General features: G+C 40.9%; 1 long non-coding RNA gene across 1 annotated transcript; it reads right to left on the bottom strand.

Annotated features, from left to right (window-relative positions):
- Positions 1 to 2,162: 2,162 nt before the first annotated feature.
- Positions 2,163 to 20,477, bottom strand: LOC129148704 (uncharacterized). The gene is made up of 3 exons (XR_008555666.1): positions 20,345 to 20,477; positions 7,990 to 8,040; positions 2,163 to 2,280 (listed from the first exon to the last, which is right to left on the bottom strand). It is a non-coding gene; the product is annotated as an uncharacterized LOC129148704 (long non-coding RNA).
- Between the last annotated feature and the right edge of the window lie 1,011 nt (positions 20,478 to 21,488).

Genomic DNA, 21,488 nt, shown 5'->3' with positions numbered 1-21,488 from the left:
TTACCTTTGAAATGGGGATTAAAACATCTTACAGAGTATTTATGAAAATTAAAGAGGTATTTTCAATGGTAGTGCTTAATAAAGTTAGCAATTATTAAGCTACATATCTGCTGACACCTATCATAATTGAATAACACTCTGACTGCCAGGGGACAGACTGGATGAAAGAAGGTGAAGGGATTAGCCAAAGAGCATACATACATAACCCACAGTGTGGTGATGGCCAGAGGGAAGGGGACGGGGGCTGGGTGGAAGTGGGTAAAGGGGGAGGGGAGAAATGGGGACATCTGTAATAGCATCAACAATAAAAATAAAATTAAAAAAAATACTCTGCCATCAAATTCAAGTTAATCAAGTTTACATAGAACATATGGATTGCCAACGTTATAAAATTAGAAAATAATTTAGCATCAAAATACTAAACCTGTTTAAGAGAGATAATGCGGTAAATGTCAATCACATGTACAATTCCTTATAAAAAAAATAAGTAAAAGTGGCCAGAATTTACAAATTTGTCCAATCATCCCAAGACAGCTGGCTGGGCCCCATTCCCTGGACACAGTGAGACCTCAGTGTGTAAGCTGGCATGCACTCATCTCATAGACTGAGGGCCAGCCCATGGATGGCTAGAGAACACGAGTAGGTGTAGATTGGCTGACCAGGCAAATCTTCCACTTGAATGACAAAGTCTGCATGAGAACAGTGGCAGCAAAGACAAGCAGAAGCTGAATGACCATTATTAGACCACAGTGGAAAAGTTCTGCTGATCAAAGCCACAGATAGGTGCCTGTGCTGAGGGGACAGGAAACTAGGCCAGCAGAGCTGAAATTCTGTTCTCCGGGAGCCCTGCCTGTGTGGTCAGTGAAGTTACTTTTCACCTTGAATGTGTCTGACAACATCATTTTATATTTGATGATTCAGGAGGTACCTAAAGATCTCAAAACACTTGAAGGTCAGAATTACTCACATCAGTTACCATATGAGCGTGCATCTATAGTTACTTCCTTATGAGATTTTTTTGTCCATATATTGATAGCTGAAACTAATGGTAGATGACAATAATTAGGGTCTCTTAAGCTCAACTTATATACTTTAATTAAACAAATATTTACTGATACTTTATGTAAAGACATGTTGGTAAATACTGTAAACAATTAGCAAATGAATAGTTTGCCTATCCTCAAAAATATTACAACTTAATGGGATTTGACAAGTTCACAGCACTATGAGATAGAATATGATAAATGCTTTAAGAGAAAAGCAAAACATTTACCATGGTCTAGGTAACTATAGGAGATGACGGATGTGTTAGTTAGCTTGGTTGTGGTTAACATTTCATCATGTACTCAAATATCAACTCATCACATTGGACACCTTAAATATATGCATTTTTAAAAATATATTCTTATTGATTTCAGAGAGGAAAGGAGAGGAAGAGAGTGATAGAAACATCAATGATGAGAGAGAATCATTGATTGGCTGCCTCCTACACACACCCCCACTGGGGATCGAGCCACAACCCGGGCATATGCCCTTGAACAGAATCAAACCCGGGACCTTTTAGTCAGCAGACTGATACTCTATCCACTGAGCCAAACCAAGTAGGGCAATATATGCATTTTTATTTGTCAACTATACTTTACTAAAGCTGCTTAAAAGTTGGAAGAAACTGCAGGCTTTGGGGAGAAGCATGCCAGAAATCAGGGAAGACCTTGAAATCAGAATATAATTTCGACAGGAAAATGAAGCCTTGGTGGGAGCAGGACACAGCGTGAGCAAGGGCAGCAAAGACTATTTGGGGAACAGCAAGTATCACTGATTGACTGGCGTGTAGAGAACTTATAATATGAGATAAGGATGAAGGAAGTTTGGGGCCAGGGAGTAAAGGCCTTGAAATGTCAGGATAAAGCATTCTGAATTTATTTTGTAAGTAATGGAATCTAGAGGTTTTTGAGCAGGGAGTGATATAATCAGCTGAGTCAGAATCTGACACATGCTTCCACACTTAAATAACTTTCCTGTAAAAATACTTTATCAAAATATCTTTATGAATAAAATAGCGTATACCTATAAAACATGAATAAGCAGTAGAAATACAATAAATACTAAGAATTTAAATAAAATAACATCTAGGCATAATGTGGTCTCCGATTTACCTTATCAGAGAAAGATGTCAATTTTCTCTCCTAACAATCGCGTGAAGCTGATTCCTGAAACCAATATTATTTTCTTCTCAAAGCATAGAACAGTCTGGTATATCTGTCTGGTTCTTTCCTGAGGCTGCAGATAGAGTCGACAAAGCAAGTGTGAGCTAAACCACATTGAAATGGAAATTTTCATTCATATTGCTGCAGTATAAATTGGCACAGGCCTTTAGGAGAACAGTTTGGCATGTGTATTAAGAGCTCTGGAATGTTCTAATCCATTGACCCAGTATACCTACCTCTGGGTTCCTAGTCTAAGGACATTTTTAAATATTAAGAGAAAGCTGTATGAATTAATGTGATTATTATAGTGTTACTTATACCTGTGAAAGAAAATAAACTTAGATTTTTAAAAACCTAGGAGGAATTCTTAATTAAGTAAAAGATGGACCATCTACTTGTTGAACTATTGTACAGCTACTTTAAATATGAAGACTGTACAGAAACATGAAACAATGTTTCCAGATTAATGGTTAAAAAAAAAAAAAAAGACCCAAAACATAGCACTGTGATTACAAACTATGTAAAAAAAAAAAAAAAATCATCTAAAAGAGACTAGATGACAATAGATAAAAAGAAAACACAATAATACCATTTGTGTTGGGATAATTTTATTGAAGGAGATGGGCTTTTTCTCTATTTTGTTTTCCGAAGTGCTCGTATCTATATATATAAAAGCCTAAGCAACCGGCCAACCAGCTGACCAGCTAACCAGCTGGTAGCTATGACATGCACTGACCACCAAGGGGGCAAATGCTCAATGCAGGACCTGCCGAGCGAAAGCAACTTTGCAGAGTGCCCTCTTGCACTGCGGGACCCATGGGGGGATGTTAGACTATTGGTTTCCGCATGATCCCTGCAGGCCAGGCCAAGGGACCCCACTGGCGCCAATGGGGTCCCTTGGCCTGGCCTGAGGGGATTGGGCAGAAACCGGCTCTCTGGCATCCCCTGAGAGGTCCCAGATTGCAAGAGGGTGCAGGCCAGGCCGAGGGGCCCCACCAGTGCAAGAATCTGTGCATCAGGCCTCTAGTGTTGTTATAATTATTAAATAGTGAAGAAAAAAAAGAATTAAGCTAGCATTCCCTTTAAAGACAGCATGTGGCCCTGGCCGGTTTGGCTCAGTGGATGGAGCATTGGCCTAGGGATTAAAGGTCCCAGGTTCGATTTCTGGTCAAAGGCACCTATCTCCGTTGCAGGCTCGATCCCTTGCCCTGGTCCGGGCATGTGCTGGAGGCAACTGATCAATGTGTCTCTCTCACATCGATGCTTCTCTCTCTCTGCCTCTCCTCCTCCCTTCTACTCTCTCTTTAAAAATCAATGGAAAAACATCCTCGGGTGAGGATTAAAAAACAAACAAAAAAGACAGCATGTGAAGAGAGAAGCAAGTGAGTAGTTTCTCTCCTGACCTATCCCACGGGCCTCAGAATGCTATGGAAGTTCCCAAAAGACCGTAAGCTGCCAAAGCCGCATAGGATAGAATAAGAGTTCCACAATGATTTTGTCCTCTTTAGCTCCTGTATGATAGTACAATAGGAGAAAAGAGAGAAAGGGAGGAAGGTATGCATGACATTTCATTGAGTTGTAGTTCTGATACACAGATTATCAAACAACGCTCTCCATATTCTATATGGTTCCCTTCTTTTTTCTCCTCCCTTGGGAATGAGAAGAAAGAAGTTCAGGAATAGAATACTATGGATAAAACCCCAGCTCACCAGCTGACATTAGTACCATGCATTTAGAAACATCTATTTCATTCTCTTTTTGAGTAAACCAATAAAAATGTTTTCTGATCACAACTGAGACTATGATAAGTACCTTCTTAAATGTCTTGTGAGTAGCATAATAGAATGTGTATTTGATTGCTGGCTACAAACAGTCAAAGCACTAGCTCTACTCTTCTCAGAATAATCTTGTCTATAAAATTCTCTATCATTCTACAATATGGACAGCAACCAAAAGAAAAGGAAAATAAAGCATCACCATATAAAATGTAGTAAATTGAATTACTTCACAAAGATTTAAATATTATTCAATAATTAATGTGCTGCTTGGATTACAACAGTTTTCAAGAAAGGGCTGATTCAAAGGTAATTAGTCCTATTCAATGAAAGTTTTCCTTTGGGGACTTTTATTATTTACAAGATATTTCTACTGTTAATTTAAATTAGACAACATTTAACTATGGTATAAGAGAGAAACCAACATTTTTTTTCCTGAGCCCATTTTTATGTTTAACTCCTTCTCCTTGGAAGTGGTTGCTCAGACCTGGTGCTGTGTGCTGGAGTTATTACCTGGGTGTACAAACATCTTTTAACCCTGCTCTTCCTGACTATTGTGAGGAAGATACACAGAAAGAATGCAGAGCCTGGGCAATATTTCACACTTCATTCCAAGGAGAAGGCAAAGGTTAAGAATGAGGAAAATGAAGCAGACAACCATGTGTGGCTAAGAAAAAGGCTTGCTATTCTGCAGAGGTGTATCGCCAACCCCCACCCCCACCCTCCCCACAACCCCCAGCTTTCCCCCAAGACACAAACTGAAGAAAGGCCTGTAAATGAGATCATGTCAACTTCCTCTGCTTACATAGTAATGCCGGCCTTCTTTCCTTTCGGAAAAACAAGTCATCCGTGCACCAGAGTTCAGGGCTGCATTGTGAAATGTTTCCGAAGTCCCAGTGACAGCACTGACACAGGTCCAAGGGACAGGCCCACACTAGCTTGTCCAGTCCTGGCCTACGGGCCCTACAAGAATTCACAGTCCACTCTCTAAGGTCAATGAAATCGGAACCTCTCGTCATCCACTAGTCAATGACCCTCTGGAATCATGTGCTCAGTGAGTGGGCTTGAATTTGGAAGGAGAGCACTTTTTCAAGGATCTCAGGATGGTGTGGGGCTGGCTTTGGGCATACTGATAAATTTTGAAATGTTAGGTTTTTGGCAGAGCCAGTACTCATCAAGGATGAGATTCAGTAAAATCATTTCACAGAGGAACTCTAAGTCAGACTTTTCTAAATTATATTTTAGTCCATGAATTAGTACGATTGATTTCTTTTATGATTTTCTTTTCCTCACTGTATTCTTTTTGCTCTCTAGGAGTGATTCTAGTTAGGTAATATGACATCAATTCCCAGAGGAGGCATTAATTTATGGTAGATTGAAAGGCTCGAGATCATAATATATTATACAAGAACAAGGTTCTTATCATCTAAATCTGAACATTGCCCAATTGTTTTATTGGCAAATCGGCTTTGAAGTTACTGAACATTAAGTAATAAGCATTATGTTGCTATGAAAATTCTACATTAAAATCAGATGTGTATAAATGTCTTCATTTTGATTTTTTTCGGGGGGAGGGGTGTTTAAGTTGCATATGTGTTTTTTAAACATCTCTGTGAAAAAAAAACCTGAAAAGATAGCTGAATGTGAGAGTAGTAGCCATGTCTGCCAATGCATAAGTTATTGGTGTGGGGATAGGGTATGACTCCAACAACGCTCCCCCCACCTCAAGGTAAGGTTCCCATGAGGTCAGGTATCTCTACAGACTGTTAGTGGTATTCTTTAGAATTTCAGAAACAAAGATAGCTCACTGCAGGTAATTTGACAATACAGTAGCTGCTCTGTTAACTGACCCCCGAATAGGAGAATTCCCAGGCTAGCTGATCTTTCCCAGCCTTGAAGTTTGGCCACTGCACACAGGTGGCTCATCTCGTCAGCAATGAGCTCCTCTCTAGACAGAACACCTGAGGCTCTCTGTTCCCATCACTTGTATTGTATACTTACCAAGAGTAGGTTGTTTGCTCTGAAACCAGTTTATACAAAGTGTCTTTGTTATCATGATGACATAATTTATTTACTATTTAAAATAAACTGATAAGAGTGAAAGAAAAATATTTGTACTACTTTCTCTGAGAATTTTTTTAATGTCATCAAATTAGGTGTGGGTGAGAAAATTGAAAATGATTGGTGGGGATAACATAAAAATTTAGGAGAATCTTCTTAGATTGCTTCAAAACTTTTCTTTAAATTGTGTTCCACTTTAAAAACACACGAAGATATCATGCAGTTGAGATGCTCATGCAAAAAAGATGAGGCAAAACATAAATCAATGGCCCAAAAGGTACTAAAATTAATGTATATTTATATGCTTTAAGTGAAAATGTTTATGGTATGCGTGTATCATCACTTACGATTCCCTAATTTAATTTGTTATTTTTATTAGCCCATAAGCTATCAATCCCTAATGATTTCTAATAGGAGGACCTACTGAGTATATAGAGAAATAGAGTATAGTATATATCTACTGTAGTATATAGATTTCTACTGTAGCAAGTGCCCTGGAGCAAGAGAACTAGGAAGCAAAGACATGACTCAGGAAGCTATTTTGATAAAAACTAGAAATGAGAACCTCAACTACTATGATGACAAGAAAGTAAGAGGTGTATATGAGAAATTGCAGAGTAGACGTAACGAAGCCCTGAACAGTTAGGAGAAGGAGTTAACAAGACTCCAAGGTTTGAGTGTGGGTGGAAGGTAACACCTTGGAAAGACACGGAGCCCAGGAAAAGAAGCTGATTTTGTAGGAGGAAAGGGGCTTGGGGTTTCCAATTTATTAAGTTTAAGACTGTCAAAGACATCCAGGGGGAGATTCCCGGATGTCCATGAGGAGATTGTTAGAAATATAAGAGAAGGGTCATTAGTTAGAAATACAGGTTTGGAAGTGGCATCATAGACAACAGTTGAAGTCCTAAGGTGGAAAGAAACCTGAAGGAAAACCAAAAAGAGAAGTGGCCTAAAGAAAAATCTGTACTTGAGGGCAAAAGGGGTGAGAAGAGCCACCAAGGAGATAGAAGAGTTAAAACACAAAGTATGAGAACTACAATTAGACCAGGTCTCAGAAGCCAAAGAGGAGAGGGCTAGGGATTTGGCAGACGGTCAAGGACATATGCTTCGGGGAAGTGCCATTTAACCGATCAAGCTCAGGCTCCAGTCAAGGACACACTCTCAGAAGAGAGATGTTAAAATTACCAGATGTTAAAACTTCCTCTGGTGTGGTGAGGAAGAAGAGGCAACAGAAAGCTCCAGCTGTTTGATGGTGGAGAGACGGTAGACAGCAGTAGGCCTCGATGATAAAAGGTGGAGCAATTCAGATGTTTTTAGGATAATGAAGGCTTGAGCTGACCATATTCATGTGAGAAGGAAAGTTGGCAGTAAAGAACACAGAGCTGACAATTAAAGCAAAAGAGCATAAGGACCCCAAGGAGACAGAGGGGTGAGGAGCAAGAGAGCAAGAATGGGCAAACTTGGCAAAAAGGAAAAGGACCTTCCTTCTTAAAGACAGAAGTGAGGAGAGAGAGAGGGTAAAAAGATGAAGACAACTGAGAGGTCACCTCCACTAGCCTCCATCCTCTTACTAAAGTCTTCCACATAGCAGCCAGATCAGTGGTTGGTGCCTGAGTGTCTCAAGCCATCTGTTAAGTGCAATTATGAAGGGATACAGTGGGTATTGGAATTGACATGTGACATGTAAGAGGCGAACTTATTGCCTGGCCAGTGTGGTTCAGTGGTTGAGCATTGATCCAGGAACCAGGAGGTCAGGGTTCAATTCCTGCTCAGGGCACATGCCCAGGTTGCGGGCTTAGTCTCTAGTGGGGGGCATGCAGGAAGCAGCCAATCAATGATGTTCCTCTCTCATTTATGTTTCTATTTCTCTATCTCTCTAACCTTCTCCCTTCCTCCCTTTCTAAAAATCAATAAAAACATTTTATTTACAAAAGAGGCAAACTTACCAAATGAGGCAACAGATCAATAAATACCTTCAGTGAAGTAAGCACTCAGTGCTGCATAAAGAAAATACAACAAAAATATTTTGTGTCAAATTTTTCCAACCTGGGTAAACATTACGTAAACAATCATAGTATCTGGCAAAACCAAGACAAGACTGAGTTAATACTTTCTGAATCTCTCTTCATGCTGTCCAGTCATGACTGGGTAGAGCAGGCACCTGAAGGCTGGTGATGGGGTACTAGCATACGGAATAGCTCAGTCTCTGAGAATTCACTTTTCTCAATAATTTGTCCTTCTCGTTCTCACAGCATTGGCTTGAACTCTTCTGCACACACATCGTCTATAGCTGTTAGGTATTTCTCAATGAAGCCTCATTGTGCTACTCGGGTATTTGCTTCTCAAAAAGCAAAGCTGCATGTTGGTAGGGAGGACGATGCCCAGCTCCCCATCAGGGAGGCTCACCGCAGGCCTGCCCTACCTGTTCACAGCCACTTACAAGAGCGCCCGATTTAACACAATGCACTTAGCCTGGCTTTTTCTTTTCAGAAACCTTGAACAGCTGAGGCATTGAGAAGTTAATGGGGGAGGAATCAGCCTTAACTGGGTTATTTCAATCTTATGCTAAAGCAGTCCAGCTGCTCTGGGTAATTATGTCAGTTGAAAGAGACATTCCCTGTGTCTAGTGTGCGGGAGTACTTGTCCACACTGATCTTACCAACAGGCAGAAAGTAAATACATCGTAGGATTTGAAGGGGGCACATCCCAATGACTCCCTGTCCTAAGATACCGCCACTGTGAGGCTGCCCAAGTCCCAGGCAGCCCACTGCATTCCGGCCAATGAGGCCATTGTAGTTTTACAGGTCCCCATCAGGCTGAAGGTAACCCCAAGAGAGGAGATAACCATTATCATTTAATAAATCGGTATATCAAGCCCTGGCTAATGTTGCTCAGTGGTTAGAATGTCAGCCAAAAGGGCACAGGTTTGGTTCCCAGTCGAGGGCATATACCTGGGTTGTAGGTTTGATCCCTGGCTCCAGTCGGGGCACGGGCGGGAGGCAACCGATCTGTGAGTTCTTTGGAGTTGTAGCTGCTCCTGTGTAGGAACTGCTGAGAATAACAAGGTTCTGGCTCTGCTTTAGTTGTCGGATGATGTCCTGCTCCGGAACCTCACCGACCACCAGTGTTCTGCACTGTGGATGTGACAACCAGACTGGACCACGTAACGTGCGTGCCACACTGGGGCTGCCCAGCTCTATGTAGCCTTTTATTAATAAGCTCAATATGCTGAATTTTTAGATTAAGACAGTGATGAAGCACAGACGTCGTTGACTTTCCATTATCTTCTCTGAAATTCAAGGAGCTGCATTACTTTGCATGCTAGGTCATACCACCTACGAGCAACATGCATTATTATAACTCGGGTTCATGAGCCTTGTAAACACTGAGACCAGAGGAGAAAGGGAGCTTCGTTCCCATAGCTGTTGATACTTTTTCATTATTATCCAACCTTTTCTGCAGAGATAGGTTCCAGATGAGTCCCCGAGCTGAGAAAATCATGCCAAATACTTCAAAATTCTGAGCACACTTCAAAGTAAATGCTGCCATTCTATAACAAGTTTTGACTTAGTATCTTGGGAAATTCTTTTCCATGAATATATACCTGATTTTATAATAGACATCAATAGGGAAATGGGATTTGCTTTGCAGAAATTCACTTTATAGCCAAATTTGCTAGCATGCATCTATTTCATAAACTTGAGAGATGAATTTATTTATGTTCATATCTATCATCTCCATATCTGCCTACCTCTCTGGGGTTTCCTTCACGCAGAATCTGACAGGAGAAAATTGAGTCATAGGAGGACGTGGTTAATTCAACAAATAAGATAGAACTCGGAGAGAGCTCAACATTTATAACAATCTTGCAGAACACTTGCTAATAGAATGTGTCACTTAATTGCCTCCCCTCTCCCAATCCTTTCCACCTAGAAAACAAAACGACCTAATGAAGAAACCATTGTTCTCACCGTTACTCTCATCCCATTGTACAAATTAGAAGACAAAGGTTCAGTGATATTATTTGATTTCCTTAAAATCAAAAAGTTAATAAGTGTGGCAATAATCTTTTTTTAAAATATATTTTATTGATTTTTTACAGAGAGGAAGGGAGAGGGATAGAGAGCTAGAAACATCGATGAGAGAGAAACATCGACCAGCTGCCTCCTGCACACCCCCTACTGGGGATGTGCCCGCAACCAATGTACATGCCCTTGACCGGAATCAAACCTGGGACCTTTCAGTCCGCAGACCTACGCTCTATCCACTGAGCCAAACCGGTTTCGGCAAGTGTGGCAATAATCTTAAGGCAAAGATTCTTTCATGCCTTTTAACTCTAAATCCCACTTTTTTCTCCACTAAACCATAGTCTTACTTGCTCAGTCTGACAATATAGCGACCATTTTTCTTTTCTTTTCCAGACTTCTATCTTCCTTTCTCCTATTGAATGTTTCTCCCATCTTTACCCAACTGAACAAAAATAGTTTCATGAATGAAAAATCTTCAAAATTTTCTTTAATTGTCTCTCTAACTTATCTGATTTGAAACAAGATGCTAACCAAGCTTTAGCATTCTTTAACCCAAGTTGCAAAACTCAGGGCGGGACAAGGGGAGGGAGGAGTAAGGAGGGAACCTTCCAGACCTCCAGGTGGGATCTTTAAGCAGGACTCAGAGCAACGCCTCCTCCTGAGAGGCAGGAAGCAGTCATTTATTTGAGTTTCAGATTATTCACTTTCCTAACTAATCAATAATTGTTATAATTAAAATTGATAGCTGCAAATAACATGACAGAGGGCTGCTGCCAGAATACTGATTGTGTCTTTGGCTGGGGAAGATGGGCAGCAGCGTGGAACACTTATTTTCCAATTTGCTTTTAGCTGTGTGCAAATTGCTTTCGCTGTATCCAGCTGATTTAGACCTTGCCTGGAGGTGCACTAGATTAATTGGGAGCCACACATTCATTGCTTACAGAATGGACTCTGTAATTGGCGAAATTTGTTAGTGCCAGTTATAAAATAACTATATAGTTCTGCTGTTAGCTGTCCTTTCATTCCTCTTTCTGTGAGAGGGGAGGGGAAACAATTAGAACCCCTCTGACGACGGAGATGGGCGTTTTTACCAAAGGACCCAAAGTAATGTCTCTAGGGTCAATATTTTATACAAGCAAACATTGATGGGAATATGGTATTGATTTTCTCAAAAGCTGAAAAAGCACTTGAGCATATGTAAGAATGTTTCCCTCTTTGTGACTGAACCTTGGATAATTATGAAATCCATTTTCTTAAAACTAGGAGCAGATTTTTCAAAATGATTCTTTGTTCTCTCTCCTAACTTCATTGAGTAAAACAGAACAAGCGCTCTCTCTCTCTCTTACTTATTGCCAAATTAAATAAGAAAAATTATGAGGCCGAAGTTGGGGTGCCCTCCAGGTTGTCCTGTTTCTTCTATTCTCCTCTTTGGGTTCCAGGTTACAACAGGGCCATCCACCCTGCCCAGCACAGATAGCAGACAAAGCTCAATGAACTCAACAGTCATTTTTTAGCAGGAAGGCATTTTTTTTTTTTTTTGAGGAGCAAAAGCTGAGAGGCCAAGAACAAAATATAAACTACATTACATATAAGCTACATTACATGTTAGAATAACAGCATTGTCTTTTTAGTTTATTATGACAGATGAATACTAGAATTAGTGGGGTGATCACATTGCAAGGCCCAAAAACGTTGAATCACTATATTATCCACCTGGCACTAATGTAACTAATATAATACTGTATACCAATGATACTTAAAGTTTTTAAAAAGTATTTTATGTCAACGGACTGAAATATGCAAAATGGTCAATTATGTTCCTTAAAATATGACCCTTGGTATATTGCTATGCACACCAAATTGCACAGAGGCTATTCTCACACATATTCCAAAATCCATCTGAATACACGGAGTAGAGATGTCAGTCAGCCAGGAGTCTGTGTCACTCAAGTGACACACTCCTAACTCAAACTCACCTAAGTAAACAAACTAACAAGTGACAGCGTGCCGGAGGGGTGTTTCTTGGTTCAGAGAACTGGAAAGTACAGAAGGAGATGCTTCGGACACCACTGGATTCGGGGGCTCAAGAAGGTGTCAGGACTGTTTCCCTCCATCACTTGGCTCAACTCTATTTCCTGTTAGCTTCACACTCAGGAAAGCCCTCAGCACATGGAGGCCGGGTCAGACCCAGATTTATATTCTGTCTGTTCAGCAGCTCCCCTGAAAGGAAGGTGCCTCTATCCTAGTAGTTGCAGCAAATTCTCAGACCTGGCTACTCGCCCACTCTGAACCAATCACGGGGGCAAGGAGGGCAGGAGATGGGATCAACCTTCCGGAGCCTTGTGCTCCACCTGGACTGGGCATGAGGAGAGGGGGCCCCCAAAGGAGCACGGAGCTCCAGTCACACACCAAAGAAGGGGAAATGGACGCCAGGCAAGAACAAATCCCACAACACTAAGAAACACAGTTACAGTAAACTAGTAGTATTCCTAGTCATACTCCTTAAACTCGTTCATTTGTATCTTTGGGATTTAATTAAAACGAAAGATCTTTTTCTCCAGAAAAGTACAGATGTGACCATGTCATGCAAGATGCTGCCTGCTGTTTCAGGAGGGTTGGTATGTCCCGGAACCCAGCTGATAACGTGGAAACTAGGAAACATTTTGAAAGTTAAAGACACTTTTAGAAGAATCTGCATCGCATATCTAAGAGCAATAATTATAGGCTTTCTTTTCCTTTCATTCCTTTTTTTTCTCCCCTCCCCCCCAAGCAATTCCATTCATGAAGAATTTCCCCTTTTAGCTGTGTAATGGGTCTAAATTAGGGACTCAGCATGAAGACATAGCCTGCCCAAAATAGAGACTTTCTTTGATCTTCTGACTTCATGCAGGACCAAATGTGACTACTACAGAGGAAAAATTATACACAATAAGGCAACCTTTTTCATAATTATGGCCAGAAAGATAAGTTGCTTAAATATTAAAGTGACTGCCCCCCAAAAAAATATTTCATAATGTCTTCCTTTGAAATGTGAATTTGAATATTTAAATTAAAATAATTCTCACAATTAAAAAAAATGTTAATTGTACCTCAGGGTAAAAACAGACACTCTTAGCAAAAAAGTACTTTCCAGAACACCTTCCCAGGAAGATGTCTTGTCCTGTTTGTAAGGTGGGATTTTAGAATCTGCCTGGAATAAAAATCAAAGACAGAGAAAGAGAGAGAGAGAGAGAGAGAGAGAGAGAGAGAGATGGATGGGGAGGGAGCATAACTTTAGTCCTCACTTTCAGATTTGGAAAGGGGAAGAGTTTAAATGAAAGTCCAGATAAAATAAATGAAAAAAATCACCACTGACATAATGTTCCACTTTTGTTGAACATTTTGTCCTTGAAGATAGAAGGAATTGTATTTCAAGGCAAGTCGTTTTTAAAAAAACCTATCTTACCTAATAAAAGAGAAACATGCAAATTAACCATCACTCCACTACACTCACAGCCAATCAGAGTGAATATGCAAATTAACCCAACAAAGATGGAGGTTAGTTTGCATATTCAGGCAGAGTGAAGCCTGCTATGAGGGGAAGGAGGGCAGCAGAGGGAGCTACTGGAGTGGTGCTCCAGACAGAAGCAAGGACTTGCCAGCTCCGGGCGGCCTGGGAGCGAGGAGGTGCCAGCTCCTTGCTCTGGGCGGTCCGAGGGCGAGGAGGTGCCGGCTCCCGGGCGGCCTGGGAGTGGGGATGTGTGGGCTCCCAAGTGGTCAGGGAGCAGGGACTTGCCGGCTCCCAGGCGGCTGGGAGTGAAGCCAGGGGAAGGAAGGCCTATTCTTGCACGAATATCGTGCAATGGGCCTCTAGTATATATATAAAAGGCTAAGCAACTGTCTGACCATCCAACTGGTAGCTATGATGCACAATGACCACCAGGGGCAGACGCTCAACACAGGAACTGATGAGCGGTGGTGAGTTGGCAGCTGCAGTTCTCAGGCAATGCACCCCAGAACCAGAGAGGCAGGAGCCCAATTCTGATGTGCGTCAACTGAACAAAAATAGTTTCATGAATTAAAAATCTTCAAAATGTTCTTTAATTGTCTTTAACCACCCTCTCACAATCTAGGACCCCTCAGGGGATGTCGGATAGCTGGTTTCTGCCTGATCCCCACAGGCCAGACCAAGGGATCCCACCGGCGGAGGAACGCTGCTCACTCCACAGACACCCTGCGAGCCATGATGCTGCCTTAGGTACGGCTGGCCGGAGAGGGACAGCAAAAGGTTGGCTCCAGGGCATGTCTGGCCTGTCTAGCCCAGTCCCGCCCCACTGGCCACCTTCTAATTAATTTCCTTTCAATGTGCGTGAATCTGTGCACTGGGGCACTAGTTTATCAATAAGTCCTGCAGCTATAGAATAATGGTAAGATAAGGAAACTGAAAGCAGAAAAACATTGAGTATTAACAAAGAACAAGATTAAAAGTATGAATTTGAAATATATAATATTAATTTTATATAGATACATAGCCCTAATACACCTAGAATGAAAGGGATCCACTAAGAAGACAACACAGAGATAATGTATTGAAACAAAATGTCTCTAAGGCGGCAAAGGAATCTTGAGTTACAAAGCCTAGAATTTCCTCTTGCCCTACTTCCCACCCCTAACAAAATATTCTATAAATAAGTGGTCCAGGAAAATGTAACCCAATTAACACAGCAAAACATAATCAGCACAAAATTATTTTAAAAAATTAAAGCATCAAAATTTAGCAACAGATTAAAAAAAACTCAGAAAAATATTGCCATACAGTAGATGAAATTTTTCATTACAAATTTTACTGTGATATTAAAAATATAATAATAAATTATCTCCATAAAGAAAGATTACACTTTTGAGAGAAACCAAGATGGCGGCATAGGTAAATACCTGAACTTGCTGCCTTGCACAACCACTTCAAAACTACAATTAAAAGACAAAACAAACATCATCCAGAAACACAGGAAGGCTGGATAAGTGGAAATTCTACTTTTAGAAGGGAAGAGAAAAGCACACTGAGACTCAGAGGAGCTGCAGAAGTAAAGTGCAGAGGTACGGAGGCGCACGCGCGGAGAGGGCTGGCAACTGAGTACGCGGCTGGCTTTTTCAAGCTGGAGGGAGACACAAGCTCCCGACTGCTCTAAACTCCAGTTCCGGGCAAGACTCTGGGGACCCAGACTCATACGGGGAGAAACTGGACTGTCTGGCATCAGGTGGAACTCGAGGGCGGCTTTCCTTCAGAGGTGCTTGCAGCAATTACCGCGGGACACTGAGACCCGGGGGCCTCTTAAGGCAGGGCTGACAGGAAGCCATTGATGTTTGCTCTGCCCTGAGACCCCGCCCCACCCAAGCTGTGCACAGAGGTGTTTGCATATGAACAGCCTGGTCCTTTGAAATCTAAAATTACCTAACAAACTGCAGCTGAGTCAGAGAGACCCAGAACATCCAAAAGAAGGCCCAAGGCCCCACAGCAGCTTGCATTGCTTCACAGCTGGGCCTCATCTGGGCACCTCCAAAACCCTAACAAAGAAGAGGAATCTGCAGATCTCTCCGTAGCTCCTGCTGGGTAGCCTCAGGCAGAGGCTAAATTAACACCGCCTTGGAGATCCAAGAGCCAGTGTACCCAGGGGTCAGAGTGGGACCATCCAGATTACAACTCCTCAGACCCATAAGGGACACACTCAGGGGGCAGATTCAGTGAGCACCAAAGCCCCACTAAAGCAAGTCTTGCCTCATAAGGGTGTATCCAGCACAGAAGTTCTCCCAGCGTAGATACAGCTGATCCTCACAGCCAATTGGCCTGGAGGTCAATTCCTCCCAGTGATTCCAACAACAATCAAGGCTTAACTATAACAAGACTGTGCACACAGCCCACAAAGGGGTGCACCAAGAGTGTCCACCTCAGGTAACTGGGGAGGCTGAGCCACTGGGCCCTATAGGACACCTAGCACACAAAGCCACTCTATCAACTCAGGGAAGCAGCCAAAATGCGGAGACAAAGAAACAGGTCACAAATGAAAGAAATGGAGGAAAGCAAACTACTGGATATAGAGTTCAAAACCACGGTTATAAGGTTTTTCAAGAATTTTCTAGAAAAGGCTGATAAATTTAGTGAGACCCTCGAGGATATGAAAAAGGACCACCTAGAAATTAGGCATACACTGACTGAAATAAAAAAATAATATACAAAGATCCAACAGCAGACTAGAGGATCGCAAGGATCAGGTCAAAAATTTGAAATACAAAGAAGCAAAAAACACCCAACCAGAAAAGCAAAAAGAAAAAAGAATCCAAAAATATGAAGATAGTGTAAGGAGCCTCTGGGACAACTTCAAATGTACCAACATCCTAATTATGGGGGTACCAGAAGAAGAGAGAGAGCAAGATACTGAAAATCTTTTTGAAGAAATAATGACAGAAAACTTCCCCCACCTGGTGAAAGAAATAGACTTACAAGTCCAGAAAGCACAGAGAACCCCAAACAAAAGGAATCCAAAGAGGACCACATCAAGACACATCATAATTAAAATGCCAAGAGCAAAAGACAAAGAGAGAATCTTAAAAGCAGCAAGAGAAAAACAGTTACTTACCTACAAGGGAGCACCCATACAATTGTCAGCTGATTTCTCAACAGAAACTATGCAGGTCAGATGGGAGTGGCAAGAAATATTCTAAGTGATGAATAGCAAGAACCTACAACCAAGATTACTCTACCCAGCAAAGCTATCATTCAGAATTTAAGGTCAGATAAAGAGCTTCACAGATAAGAAAAAGCTAAAGGAGTTCATCACCTCCAAACCAGTATTATATGACATGCTGAAAGGTATTCTTTAAGAAGAGGAGGAAGAAGAAAAAGGTGAAGTTAAAATTTATGAACAACAAATACATATCATCAACAAGTGAATCTAAAAATCAAGTGAATAAAAAATCTGATGAATAGAATAATCTGGTGAATATAATAGAATCAGGGGCTTAGAAAGGGAGTGAATTGACAATCCTTGAGGGGAAAGAGGTGTGGGGGATGCAGGAAGAGACTGGACAAAAATCGTACACCTATGGATGAGGACAGTGAGGTGGGGGGTAATGGCATGGGGTGGGGTGGGAACCAGGTGGATGGGAGCTATGGGGAGAAAAAAGAGGAACAACTGTAATAATCTAAACAATAAAGATTAAAAAAAAAGAAAGATTATAAATAAAAATATATATGAATGCAGAGCAGAGGAGATCAAACACCCATGGATGGGTAAAATATGTGCTGGCAGAATTTAGGAAATAAATAATCAAAAAAGAATGGAAGGAGTGAAGGAGAAAATAGAAACAGCAGAAAAACCAAAAAGGAATATTAAAAATAGAAATGAAATAAGCTAATAAAATGAGAGAAATAAAGAAAAATTTTTAAAGAATTTTTAAAAAGACAAAATTTATCTAAAAATCAAAGGTTATCCAACATAGTATATAATTGGAATCCTCTAGATGGGAAAATCTAACAGAGCAAGTATTTTTAAATAATCAGTAATAAAACTGTTCTGAAAAAAAAATGAGGACTTATATCTACATATTCAAAAGGCATATCAATATATCAAGGAAAATTAAACCAGAATTTAAAAATTAAACCAACATTGATACATATACTAATAAAGTTATGGGGATTTTATTATTAAAAAATAATCCTCTGAGTTACTAGGCAAAAAATTCAAGTCATTTACAAGTTTTATGTATGGAAAATATTTTTATATAACATGTTTTATAAAAATAATAAAGTAAAAATTGAAAGAAGATAGGAGCTAGAAAACCGGTGAAGATAAAAGAAAGTTATTTAATATTAACAAAACAAGTGTTGGAGTGAAAACATAATTAGCACTAAAAAGGTGACAATAAAAAAAATAATACTAAAGCTCAAGGAGGGTGAGTACAGGGAGAAAGAACAGAACATAAGCTCATTTTGTCACTGGTGATGGTAACTGGGATAGTTATATAATGGTAGGCTCTGCATACAGAAGTCTCAGTATGAAGTAGCCTTTGTATAAAGTTACAAAAGAGTTGTATAAAATATTTATACAAAAATACAAACCTTCCCAAATACCACAAGAATTAGAATGTTAAAATAAGCAAAAAGAAAGGTAACATAAAATGACAAAACAAATATATTCATAGCAATAAGTAAAAATGAGGTAAACTTAACTATTAAAAGAAATAGATGATCAACTTGAATTTCATACAGAAACTAATTTTTATTCTCATATATATATATATATATATATATATATATATATATTATAGATAATTGAGAAAGCTTGAAATGAAAGGATGAGTAAAGACATTACAGGCAAATGCAAAATATGTAAAATGCAGGTTTGCCTCTACTGACAAAGAAATACATGAGTATATGAGATGGAAATATAATTGTTTTACTTTTGGAGTTATAAGCAGGCTTACAGTTCTTGGTCCCATTAGTTACTGCCTGTCCCTAGATGCTAAGCAGGAAAAAATAGAAAAGGGAGCCTTTCTCTTACTCTAGGCATTAACTAACCTTAGCTCCTCCTCACTAAATTCATTTCTTGCCAAACATCTAAGCCATGGTATGTCCTCTGTCTCCCAGGGTTCTCCACTACCTTTTCCCAAATGGCAGCCAGAATGTAGATGAGCTCTCCTTCCTTCTAACTGCCCATCACAGCTGGGTTTCTTAAAATGATAAAACTATATTATTTCAAAATGAGATGGAACCTCTATTAAAAGAACTTCGTATAGACTTCTTCACAATCGATATGTTCTATTTTTAACTCTGTGATATTAAGTATGGTAGGAGGGTACTTAACCTATCCTATATAATAAAGAGCTAATATGCTAATGGTTGTGATGCCCTCATGCCATGATGCCCTCATGCAGTAACGAGTGATCACCAGGAGGCTGCATGCGCAGCGGGATCGTGCGGGTAGGTGGGGGCTTGACACTGTGTGTGCGGCACAGCAACGCTGGAGGTCCCACGGCTGGATCCTGTGGCTCTGCGTGGTGCGGAAGCGGGACCCCTGGCTCTGGCCTACTTCTTTGGGGCAGTCCATTGAGGAGCCCTGGATGGGTGGGCGGGGCCTACCTCTTTGGGGCGATCAATCGTGGGGCTCCCACACTGTGAGAGGGCACAGGCCAGGCTGGGGGACCCCCCCTGAGTGCATGAATTTCATGCACCGGGCCTCTAGTCTATATATATAAAACCCTAATATACAAATAGACCAAACGGTGGAACAACCGAACAACCAGTCTCCATGATGTGCACTGACCACCAGGGGGAATGCGCAGAACATGGCAGGCATTGGTAGCAGGCGGCAGAGTGTGGAACATGGTGAGTGTTGGCTGCAGTGGGATGGTAGAGCAGGTGAGTGGGGGCTCCAGACCAAGGTGGGGCGCTGGTTGCTGTCATTGGGGCAAGCCTCTGGTGGTTACTGAAAATTCTTTGCTCCCGCATGTCATGGTTCCACCTGGCACTTGTACCTGCTGCCAGTGCTGGCCTTGCTTGCACCCGCTGCCAACTGCTGGCTGCCAGCACCTGGCACTGGTCCCCATCGCTCGGCACTGTCAGTGGGTGTGAGTGGCGGCTGCCGACCCTGATCACCCCTGAGGGCTTCTCCACCTCCCCCTGCTCCTGAGGGGCGAATGGGGCAGCAGCCACCACTGCTCCCACTCGCACCCATTGCTGGTGCTAGCCCCAATCACTCCACACTGTCAGCACGTGGGAGAGGCGGCAGAAGCTGCCGGCAGAGAGGGAACTGGGGGCTGCAGCAGGAGGGGCTGGGCAGGGGCACAGAGGGTGGGCTGAGAACTGCCCCTGTGCCCACTGCAACCTCGTGGCCCACAGTTCCTTTCAAGGTGCATGAATTTGTGCACTGGGCACCTAGTTATTAATAAAGGCATTTAATTGTTTGCTACTCCATTTGAGCACTTTCCTCTTTAAGCTTGTACAAGTATGCATGTGATGTTATGCTAAAATAAAATATTTGCAAACAGCAAAGGATAAACATTGTAAAATTAAATTCATAGCAAACAGTTCACAATTATACTAATTAAGAATATAAGTCCTTCCTCCTATAGGCCACTTCTCTCCACTTCCCATTCATCCTAGGTAACCACAGTTAACAATTAGAGAGGCTTACTTTCCAGGTTTTCTATCCAAATGCAAATATACTGCACAAACACACACATATATGAACACAAACATACAACCCACCCAGACATTCGTATATAAATATGTACTTACAGATATAAGATTGTACTCCTATACATAATAGCCAGCAAATTCATTTGTTAACAATATGCTGTGGTCCTGGCTGGTTTGGCTCAGTGGATAGAGTGTTGGCTGCGAACTGAAGGGTCCCAGGTTTGATTCCAGTCAAGGGCACATGCCCAGGTTGTGGGCTCAATCCCTAGTAGGGAGCATGTAAGAGGAAAACTGATCAATGATTCTCTCTCATCATTGATGTTTCTATCTCTCCCTTCCTCTCTGAAATCAATAAAACTATATTTAAAAAAAACACAAAACCACAGTATATTGTGGCCACTGTAGCATGTGAATACATAAAGGCTAATTTTATCTTTTTCAAAGCAGTTCATTGTGGCTCTACCATTACTGGACCATATTGATGGACAGTGTAACTTTTGGTAGTTTAAAATGATGTAGTGAACATTTTTGTACGGTGTCTTTGTGCAATTTAGCCTGGCTGTAGGCTAAATTCCTAAAAAGGAATATTATTTTGTGCATTTATACTTCGGGCAAACAGTACCAAATTTGCCTCTAACATATTTCTTACTAACAGTGTAGTACTTTGGCCCAGACCCTCATCAACATTTAATAACCTTTGTCACACTAAGGGGTAAAAACTAATCCCTTGTTCTTTTAATTCACTATATGACCTCCTTTCCATATTTATATCAGTCCTTGTTCCCCTTTTCTGTTAACTAGTTCTTTATATCCTTTGTGTCGCTTTTCTATGAGATTGCTGGTTCAACGCTTTTAAAAAATAATTTGAGTATAAAAATTGTCCCTTTGCCTGAGGTATATTTTTCAAATATTTCCCCTAGTTTCTTGTAGTTTGATTTTATGATGTTACTCCCCAAATGCAGCTTGAAAATTTACAATGTAATCAAATTATTTATCTTTTCCCTTATGACTTCTGATTTGATGCCACATACAAGACACATCACTCCCACTCCAAGAATATAAATAAATTATCATTGTTTTCTTGTAGTACTATGATACTGTCACTGAATGTTTAATTCTTCTAGAAATTATTTTATTTTTAAGGGTCTATGTTGGATTCCATGTTACTTTTTTTTTCCATGTGGCTAACCAATATGCCCAGGTATATCTATGGCTATAAAATACCACATGTGCTGGTCAAGCA

The sequence above is a fragment of the Eptesicus fuscus genome, chromosome 4 (genome assembly GCF_027574615.1).
Source record: "Eptesicus fuscus isolate TK198812 chromosome 4, DD_ASM_mEF_20220401, whole genome shotgun sequence".
NCBI lineage: Eukaryota > Metazoa > Chordata > Mammalia > Chiroptera > Vespertilionidae > Eptesicus > Eptesicus fuscus.
This window is presented reverse-complemented; position numbering and strand designations above follow the sequence as displayed.